This window comes from Oxyura jamaicensis, chromosome 1 (assembly GCF_011077185.1).
Source record: "Oxyura jamaicensis isolate SHBP4307 breed ruddy duck chromosome 1, BPBGC_Ojam_1.0, whole genome shotgun sequence".
Lineage (NCBI taxonomy): Eukaryota > Metazoa > Chordata > Aves > Anseriformes > Anatidae > Oxyura > Oxyura jamaicensis.
Window position 1 is genome coordinate 175,126,457 of NC_048893.1, and position 10,170 is coordinate 175,136,626.

Here is a 10,170-nt window from a genome sequence, read left to right on the forward strand (position 1 = left end):
TACATGCTTCTGGACTGTGTTCATCCTTCAACACAGATTTTTGTTCTTTTCATCACAATTTGCATAATGTTGCACTTCATTTAAATTAATCTTGTGCACATGCAAAGTTGTACTGAAGTTTCAAGTTTATGTACTTTCCAAATAAATATTTGAAACCTTTTTTTTTTTTTTTTTTTCTTTTTCCCCCCAGAAACCCCCTTGTTTCTAACTGTATGTGAGAATTTTCTTAATCTTTGTCTATCTTCCTGTGGGCCAATAGCTTCCTGATGATTGCACTTTTAGTTTCTCTTCGAAGTCACTTTCATCATTGGTTTGTCTTTTGTGTTCCCCTTCTGATTTCAAGTTCTTTAGGACAGAGTCTTTATATTGTGTGATGTCTTGCATGTTATTAGACCAATAAATAAATAAATAAATAAATAAATAAAAAGCCTAAGTCCTGTAATTTGGGGCATAGATAATCTTGAAAATTACTGCAAGTCAGAAATGTGCTAAACTTAGCTACTAGTGAGTGGACTTCTGACACCAAATTGGGAGTTCTGTGATGGAAATCAGAATCATTATGGGCATTCTATAATTCATGAACTAATACGAAGACAGAAATAAGCTTAAATATACTTCTTGCATGCTTGGCTTTTTTATTATTATTTTTATTTATTTTTTAACTGGAGTTAACTGTTGCTCTTATTAAATCTGTTTATACAGCAGAAAACTGTTTCCGGGAGATTTCAGAATGCTTAACGTGGGGTGTTTCTCTAATTTCCTGTGCCTCCTTTTCCTCAGAGATGAGAAGCTCTGATTGCTTCACCTCCTTTGACAGAGGTGCTGAAAATCATTCTTTAATGCAAACATTTCAAGGTTAATAGAATAGCTCTTTTAGATTTATTTTTTTAAATAATATCACTGATTTATTTCCTGAAACACTAATGATAATTAGAAAAACTGCTGAATCAGTCACTAAGAGAACAAATCTTCGTTTTTGGCTACTTGTCCTGTTTTATGATTCTTCTATCACCCAGTTTATATGAGCAGACATTTATAGTTCAGCACATTAAACCGCAAATGCCTGTGTCTTTTGTTTTGACTTGTCAGATTTTTCAGGTTTTTTTGAAACCTCTGCAGTCATCTGTCTTGATCAGAAGCAAAACAGAAAATGGCTGAGCAGCCAAAACTACTTCGTAGACCTCTGCCTCCTAAGCCGCCATCTAAACTATCTACACCAAGGGAGAAGGTTGGTAAAGGTAAATTGTACAGAAATAGATGGTGTAGTGCATAGTTTCAAATTCCACGTGTTCTCTAAAATTAGCACAGAAGAAGATGGATCTATTGGTTAATGTGTGAATACTCAATGGAGTGCTTGGAGATACCCACGCTGGCTCCAGTCAGCCAATTCTAATGCTGAAGCTCCTGGACAGTGCAGTGAGTGATCTAGAACAGCCTCCATATGCTAATGTGCACTGCAGGCATACTAACACAAGCCAATGTTAGCATGCCAACCTCTTACCCTAGCACAAAATGTGCTGTAAGTGTCTATTTCTAATTGCTATGGCTGTTCAACAAACAATAAATCTCATCTGCATAATCCTTGTCAGCAAGTGTTGTAAGCAACCAGTGCAAAGCCGTGTGATTAGGACTTCCCGATGACCCATGTAACTTGCATTTCTTTGGGAGGCTGTTCATGTAAAATAGTGGAAGAGTGATTGGGGCATGTGCTGGAACCTGAGTCTTCCACCTGTCAGACTCGAACACTACCTACTGGATAATAGAGGCTCATCTGAAAATATAAGATGTAACATGAGAAAATGCTGGTTTCGAGAAAAGTTAGATTGAAACAGATTAATTCATACCATAGGGGACATGAGATACAACTTTGATTCAGACAAAATGAAAAAATATGTTCAGGGAGGATGGTCGTGGTCTTCTCAGAATATACATTCATGTACAAAGGCAATTGTTGGCTTACATTATTTTAAAGGCACCCAGGAATTCTGTTTTATAACAAAGGACTTGCAGTGCAGTATGGTCAGAAATAAATAGACATTTTGTGTGCCAGTATATGTGAATGAAAAGCTCTTTCCAGTTTATATAAAGGAGCTATTGATTGAATATTTAAGCACTAACATTTAAAAATAAAAACGAAAAACAATAATGTGATCTATCATCCAAATATTTTTAACCGAAGTGATAAAAATAAAATAAAATAAAAAAAAAATTGAAACTAGGCACCAGTCCTGAAAACAGATCTGTAAAGAAGGATGCTGATGTCTGAACAGATTAACTGGCTACAGTCAAAACTGCAAGGCCCCAGGACCTGCTGTAGAATTACGGTGTACAGCATTTTGTCAATTTTTTTCTTTCTCTCACTGATCAGCACATTAGAATAAATGTGATATGAAAGAATAAAGGTCACATGAAAGAACAGTGCTGTCCCTACAAACTGGGTTAAAGAAACCAAAGCAAGCTGCTGGTTTTTTTATTTCCCTCTAGATTCTGTACAACCTGCTAGAGGATCTAAAAAATCTTTTTGTTAGAGTATCTAAATAGCTAAATTTGCTCAATCTTCACATAATCACCGAGACAGACCGCCAGAAAGAAAATATATGTATATATATTATTTTTCTGATGATTGACTTGTTACAACTCACTTTTTTGTTAGAACGCTGTCATGCTGTAGTTGTTATTAATGAATATTTAACACATTCAAAAGGAACAGCAATACTATATTGAGAATAATACCTTTATAAGGGTATTAAAAATATTACAGAGAATTAAGTTAGAGAAATAAGGTTGAAAACTTAGAATATGTAAAGATTGATCCTTTGATATGATTAGGCCCTTCTGAAGATAATTTTGAAAGGCTGGTACAATCTATTTCCATACAACACAGCCCGGCGCTCTTGAAACAGATGTAAATATTTCTGGCTCAGTACCAGCGCTGTGCTTCAGTGATTTAAACCATTTTAAAAGTGATAGATAAACCTTTTATCCCGAGACAAATTTTATTGTGATGGCTCTCCTTGTAGTAGAGCATGATGATTAGCGATGGATGCTATTTATAGATTATGTATTTATATTGTACACCTGACAAGAATCTAAGAGCTGTGCAGTAAAGTTTGTTCAAGCCTCATTTCTCCAAATGTAACCATTACACGTGATAGATACCTGTACAGCAGCATGACCATTGATCAAAAAGCAGCTCTTCGGCAATGATGATTCGATCATCTTGGGGGATGGACTTGTTTCATGCTTCCTGAAGAGGCTGAGACCTGGGGCCAGGAGCTCTGAGCCAGGAAAAAAAAGATGAGCCTCAGTGGTGTCGCATGAGTATCTTCCCCTGCAGAGGACTGTAGAAAGTGAAGGATGTAACACAATTAAGCAACTGACTGAAAATGCAGAAGAAATTTCAGGGAGTCGTGGTAGTAGCCTGTGCCTGGCAGAGGGCTTGAAGCAGCCTGGAGAAAAGGAGGCTCAGGGGTGACCTTATCGCTCTCTACAGGTACCTCAAGGGAGGCTGTAGCGAGGTGGGGGTTGGCCTGTTCTCCCACGTGCCTGGTGACAGGACGAGGGGGAATGGGCTTAAGTTGCACCAGGGGAGTTTTAGGTTGGATGTTAGGAAGAACTTCTTTACCGAAAGGGTTGTTAGACATTGGAACGGGCTACCCAGGGAAGTGGTGGAGTCACCATCCCTGGAGGTCTTTAAAAGACGTTTAGATGTAGAGCTTAGGGATATGGTTTAGTGGGGACTGTTAGTGTTAGGTCAGAGGTTGGACTTGATGATCTTGAGGTCTCTTCCAACCTAGAAATTCTGTGAAATTCTGTGAAACTGCAGTGCTGGGGGGGCAAGAAAGCCAGGGAAATGAGCCCGTAAAATAGTCCCAGCTTTCTTTGGGAGCTGAGCTGTAGCAAAGAGCTATAGAGAGTGACTTCTCCCTCAGCAGGACTCTAAGAATGAGTCTCCCTAGGAAAGCACCAAGCTTGTGGAACTACACAAGCTCAATGAAGGGTAATCTACTAAGTATTTCTTCGTTGACTAAAATGTTCAGTAAATGACTGCTGGGTGTGGTACTGTTTGGAAACTGGGGACTAGCTAAGGAGCCAATAGACCTCCAGAATGAGGTCTTTGGGATAGCCCTAGTAGCAAAGTCTGTCTCATACGTGAGGAGTATGAAATGATGTCTCAGTGGTGTGGGATCACAAGTGCTCAGCACCATCCCACCATGCATCCTACTCATTGAACTGAGATGAATAAGCTAAAAGATTAGTATTTCTAAGCCTCTCAGTAGTCACTGAAGAGAGGTAAGCAATTCCAGCAAGTTGTTTAGCTGGCTGAAGATCTGGTTCACTCTCTGAGGTGTCTTTCCGCCCTTCCAAATAGAGGAATTATACATCCTATTGCATTATTATTATATATATCCTACTGCATTATTAATAGGACCAAGGAGCAGACAGGCTTCTGAATGTGGTGTTTCGGCTGGGTGCCTAACAGCAGAAAAAAAGAATCTAGACTCAAAATAGAAGTGCTTTCTGCAAAAGAAGGATAAATTCTCTGAAGCTGTCTACAGCTTGGAAAAGATCCTGCACTTTTAAGACAGTTTCCAGAAACTGATTTCCTTGTTCCTTTCACAGCTTGGCCACAACTGACTTGGCCACAAGTCCACTCCATGGTGCTTTTTAGATATGATACTTCCCTAAATGTTTTCCCCCTTCCCTTTCAGCAGTGTTAACATGGGGTTTAGGTTATACCTGGAACATAATGGAGCAGAAAGAGGAGCATTCACTGAAGAAATCCCATCTCCTTCCCATATCACAGATCTCCTTGCCTTGTCATGTTGCACCTAGCAGAACAGATGCAGGATCCCTAAATAGGGACCTGTTGGCCACAAATTTCAAATGCAGCAGAACATTGCTCATTTGTTCTTCCTTAAACTACATGACTCCTATCTCTAAAACCTTGCCCTTTCTGTCCTGTTTGTTATCTAACCCTTCTACTGCATGCCATGTATCATTCAATACCGTGTACAGGTGAATTCTATTTAATAATAAAAAAAAGAAACACACTTATTTTGTGATTGGTATTGCTGAGATGCTTAGTCTTAACTGTTTGTTCATTTCCTCTGAAGAAGAAAAATCTTTATAGGGCATGGAGATTTGTCACACAAACTTTTCCTCAGAAAGAATGCCAGAGTATGCATCATTCTAAATGTCTTTTTTTTTTTTTTTTTTCTTTTGTCGTCACCAGGCAAGGTTTCTGGACGATATCTAAGTAGAGTGATGAAGAGTACAAGTGATGGAAATAGAAGAGCAGTGTCTGGAGGTTATGTCAGTGCTCAAGGGCAAGTCAAGCAGAAGGATGCTTCCCTCAGCCATGGTCAGATTTCCCAGAGTCCGCTGCAAATCCAACACCAAGATACATTTCTGTCTGTTCATCGGATTTACCATGATCAAACGCAAGTCCGACTTAAAGATCTTTTTCAGACTCAGTTCCTACCTGGCAGTACCCAACCCCAGTCTGAACGCATTTCTTCTTGCCCAATACATTTCCAACGCAGACATGTATGTCAGCTTAAGCAAGATAGTAACCATGGGCAAATAGAGATCCAGCCCAAAACTACAGGTTTGCATGACCAAAAGAAATTCCATGACCACTATGAAATTATTCCTGTCTATGCAAGCAGCCAAATGCCAAACCAAAGCAAAGAGGAAAACGTATTTTCTGTCCAAACTCCTAGGAGAAATTTTAGTACCACTAAAAATCTCAGTGTCCCTGATAACTTTGCCTTTTGCAAAAAATCATAAATCCTCTCATGTGAAGCACCAAGAATTACAGCGCACTGGCCCCAACCATTTCACTCCTCCTGTATTTACACAGGAAAGTCTAGCTGCAGGTTCATCCTTCCACCATCTGCCTTTGAAGACAACACTCAAAAAGCCACTTGTTTCCCACTACAACTGTGAAGTCCTCAGTAGCAAGTTAATGACTGAAATCAGGAGCTTGCAGACTGAAGTTAACACAGTGATGTTATCTGATATCGATTTACCAGTAGTTGAAACAAGAAAGCCTGAGCAACAGAAAATCCTAGGTAATTGATATTAAATATTGTAGTGTTTTTTTGTTGGTACAGTGTTTTATTGTAAGATTTTCCTAAGCATCTCTTGCAGGGAGAAAAACAAACAAACAGAAACAACCAAAAAAAAACCTTCATTTATGTGTGGGTTTTTACTTGTGTGGGTCTTTGAATTTGCCCTCATTAGCTGAGAAATAGTCAGTGGAGAATTACAGCTTGTGCTAACTAAATTAAATGTTGTGCTTTCAGATAACAGCAAACGATTTAAATGTAAATGTGTAGGTTTATTATAACTGATGGTAAAGGGGGACTGTAAAAAGTCCCATGCTGTAAATCTTTGAAAATACATAACAAGAGAATGAGCTTTTGTCAAGGCTTCCTACCCACAGAGCATTGAGTGTTCTTGGTGCATTATGCTGCTGCTCCAGCCATGTTGAGCAGGTTTAAATGTTAAGAAGGTCTCGTGTTGAGCAGGTTTAAAAATAAATACTGGCATCTTGTTTCTTTCCCTTCGCAACCATTTACCATCTATGTCTACAACTATACTGAAACTAGTGTTTGGGTGGCCATGCTACAGATGAGATCAATAAATTTATCCAGCTTAAAAAAAAGCTATGCTTGTTTTTGCAGGATTTTCTTCACGACAGACCGATGTCCTCCTGTGTCCTATATTAGTGATCTCCCACAAATGGTTGTGCTAATACAAGCTGTGAGAGAAGTTTGACAGTGGAAGGAATAAGCAATAGGGAATTCTGTAGGCTGGTGTTGCTTCCAGTCCCATCGTAGCATGAAACCTCAGCAGCAGAGGCCGTGCCTGAGCTGGAGGAAGAGGGGTGAACTCCTCCGAGGGCAACCACAGTCCTGCCCTCCCAGGGGACTACGTGTAGTACACCCTGGGTTTTTCGGTGCTTCTGAACCAGGTTTCCTTCCAGCAGAAACATCACAGTGATAGTAGAGAAAGGTTTCCCATGGGTTCCATCTTGAGATGTGTTGATGGTGAAGCTGGGTTGCACAAGTGGATTTAGAGGCATGGAGGTGATGCCACAAGTTCACATTTTATAATTACTTCTCATGAGAGGTATTTGTCTCTCTGGAAGCCAACTCTCAAATGTAGAATTCCTGGGTATTGTTTTGCCACTCCTGGCTAGTGAGGAGCTCTGTTCCATGGGAAGAAGGGTTTGCCTCATCCTTCTGCTGTGGTGGTCTAAAAGCAGGTTCACAGTTATTTCTGTACTCCCACCGTGAATCATTCACACAGTGGAAATGGTGTTTTGGTGTGTGGTAATAAAGTGAAAGCACAGTCTGAAGAAATCATCACACTTGGGGTTTGCATGTGCTACAGTGCAGGGGAAGCGATTCTCATTGCTGACGGATTCTGTCATGGACACAACTTGAAGAGGGCACCTATTCCACTGGCAGGAACCCTGTTCGCCGTGTTCAGAGTTTGAGAAATGCACATTTTGGAAGAAAAAAGTGGCACTCCGATTTTTCTGGTGAGATGTGGTGACAGGCACCTGACTGTAGCATTCATTTTCCTATTTGTATCCAGTCTACACAAACCTGTGAAGGATATAAGCAGCATTGTTTGGTTGCCACAGGCTTATCTTCAGATTAAATAGTCTGAGCACACCACTCGTCCAAACTCTGCATGGGTGGGAATACAGGTGCTGTGTCACTAGAGAATAGACAAGTAGTTTTGAGGAAGTGGATGGTAACACACGGAGGTTTCACCCTACTGGAAAGGCATTTTGTTAGAAGGGTACTTCAGTGTGTTTCTTTTCAGCTGCATTGGAAAGAAGAAAAGTATAATAAATCCAAAGTATTTTCTGGGGCCTTGTCTCAGCCTTTCCAGTCCCTTTCAAGAAGGTCATCAGAGCTGGGAATAGCTGATGCTGTTGCATCCATTTTTCCTGCTCTTTCTCAGGCAGGTGCATCCCTTTTTCTTCCTGACTGTGGGTGTTGCCCAAAACATTTAAAAAATAATAATCTTTGAGGCTGGCAAACCACTGCTACCTTAAGTGACAGTGCAGAGTCTCCTGCAGTGAACTGAAACTGAAACCTCAAGGAGTCAGTTCCTATCACCTAACTTCAAATCCCTGGAGCTAATCACTTAATCATAACTAGTAATGCTTGCTTCTGCCTTGAACTATGGAGAGAGGGACAGAAACTTCCAGAAGGCAGATTTTACTAACCCAAGGTAAACATCTAAGATGGGCGGAATGAATGAAGCACAAAATAGATGTCTACTTTTTGACCATTTATAGTAAAATAGAGATTTGCAGTGTCACTGGCTTACACCTTCTGTCATATTACCCACGGTCAGCTGCAGGAGGAGCAGACCATAGCAGGTCTATTTTAAGCACAGAAACTCGTAGCTGTTCACTGTAGCCAGTGCTGAGGCTCTGTGCTGGCTGCTTACACCGCAGACACAGATACGGTGATTGTGGCTTAGAGAGAGGTAGGTGTTCCTTCAGATTGCTTGAGAGAAGCAGTACACGGACTGTGTGCAGCTTTTAAGCTATATATTTATTTATCTCCTGGTCGTGGTCAGCCCTATTATTATTTGATCTCAAGTTTTAATGCTGAGAATGCTTTTCTGTGAAACTATTTTGTAATAGTTTAAATATAAACCTTTTAATGCTAAACTACACAATCTTAGGCTCGGATTTCCTGGGACGTAATTACCCCTCATGCACCAGTGCAGTCAGGAAAGTGTCTTTGCACAAAAGCACCAGGGGTTCTGGTGGATGACAAGCTAAATATGACCCGGCATCATGTCCTTGTGGCAAAGAAGGCCAACCACATACTGGCTGTATTTAAACAAACACAGCCAGCAAGTCAAGGGAAGTGTCTGTAACCTCATAGTCAACACTTGTAAAACCACTTCTGGAGTACTCTCTCCAGCTTGGGGCTCCCCAGTGTAAGACAGATAGTGATCCACTCCAGCAGAGGCCAAATGAGGTGGTCAGGAGGCTGACACGTGGTATGTAAGAGAGACTGAGAGCTGGGTTTGTACTATCTAAAGAGGAGCCGCTTAAAGGGAGATCCTACTGCTGTCATCAGCTAGCCAAGCTCTTCTCTGAGTTGCACAGTGACAGCAGAAGAGGCAACTCACACAGACTAGAAAATGAAAAATTCTGGTTAGATGTAAGGAAGGATGTTTTCGCCATGAGGTTGGTCAAACATTGGCACAGGTTGCTGAGAGAAGTTGTGGGTTTCCATCCTTGGAGATACTCAGAACTCAGCAGGAAAAGGCCCTGAGGAACCTGATCTAGGCCTGCTCTGAGCAGGGAGCTGGAGCTGATGACGTCTCAGAGACCCCTTCCAAGAGGAATTGTTTTATAATTCTATGTCTTTCTTGAACCTGCTTTAAAATTAATCTCTTATGTTTAAGGTCTTTCTTACTGCATTTGAACAATGTATAAGGCTTTAGCACAATAAAACTGAGTCATTTGTATTAAGGATTGTATTTCTTGTGTGCAATATCTTCCACTGTTGCTTTTTCATTAGAAATCACTTTGCAAGAGAAAGTAATAAAATCTGGTTCGCCAGAACAACTTTTGCAAGAACAGAAGAAAGAAAAAGCATATGTTATACACCACGTAAAGTTAAGTGAACCTGGAAGAGAAGAAGGACCCTTTACAGGTAGGAACAAGATATATGTCACTTTTGTGAGATAAACCAGATGAACAGCATGGGGTGACAGTCATAAAGAGGCACTGTGGGAAATCAGATTCTCAGAAACATACCATGACAACTCTAGACTGTAGGGAACTATACTACAACATACTGCTGCATTAGCAAAGTAGTGGAATTATAGCATAACAAAATAATCTGTAATCTTGGCTTGGCTTTGAAGTGACAGTGAGATTGAAGTTACAAGACCTAAAGATTCCAATTCTGAAGCCTTTCGTGTTGGGTTCAGTGCCACGCAGTGAGAACCCTCCCAATGGTCTCCATCACTCCCAATGGTAACTGTGGAAGGAGGCAAACTACTGCTGTAGCTGCAGGCCATAAGCCCAGTCTACTCCCAGTCCCCTTTTTTTGAATGTAAACGCCTACTCTTCTCGCATCAAAGGAAAAAGAAAGGAAGTGATTGTAAAGACCC

The 10,170-nt window shown here is 40.6% G+C and overlaps 1 long non-coding RNA gene across 1 annotated transcript; it reads left to right on the plus strand.

Annotated features, from left to right (window-relative positions):
- Positions 1 to 719: 719 nt before the first annotated feature.
- LOC118164991 lies at positions 720 to 6,063 on the plus strand. Its single transcript, XR_004749798.1, has 3 exons — positions 720 to 819; positions 1,120 to 1,228; positions 5,237 to 6,063. It is a non-coding gene; the product is annotated as an uncharacterized LOC118164991 (long non-coding RNA).
- The last annotated feature ends 4,107 nt before the right edge of the window (positions 6,064 to 10,170 follow it).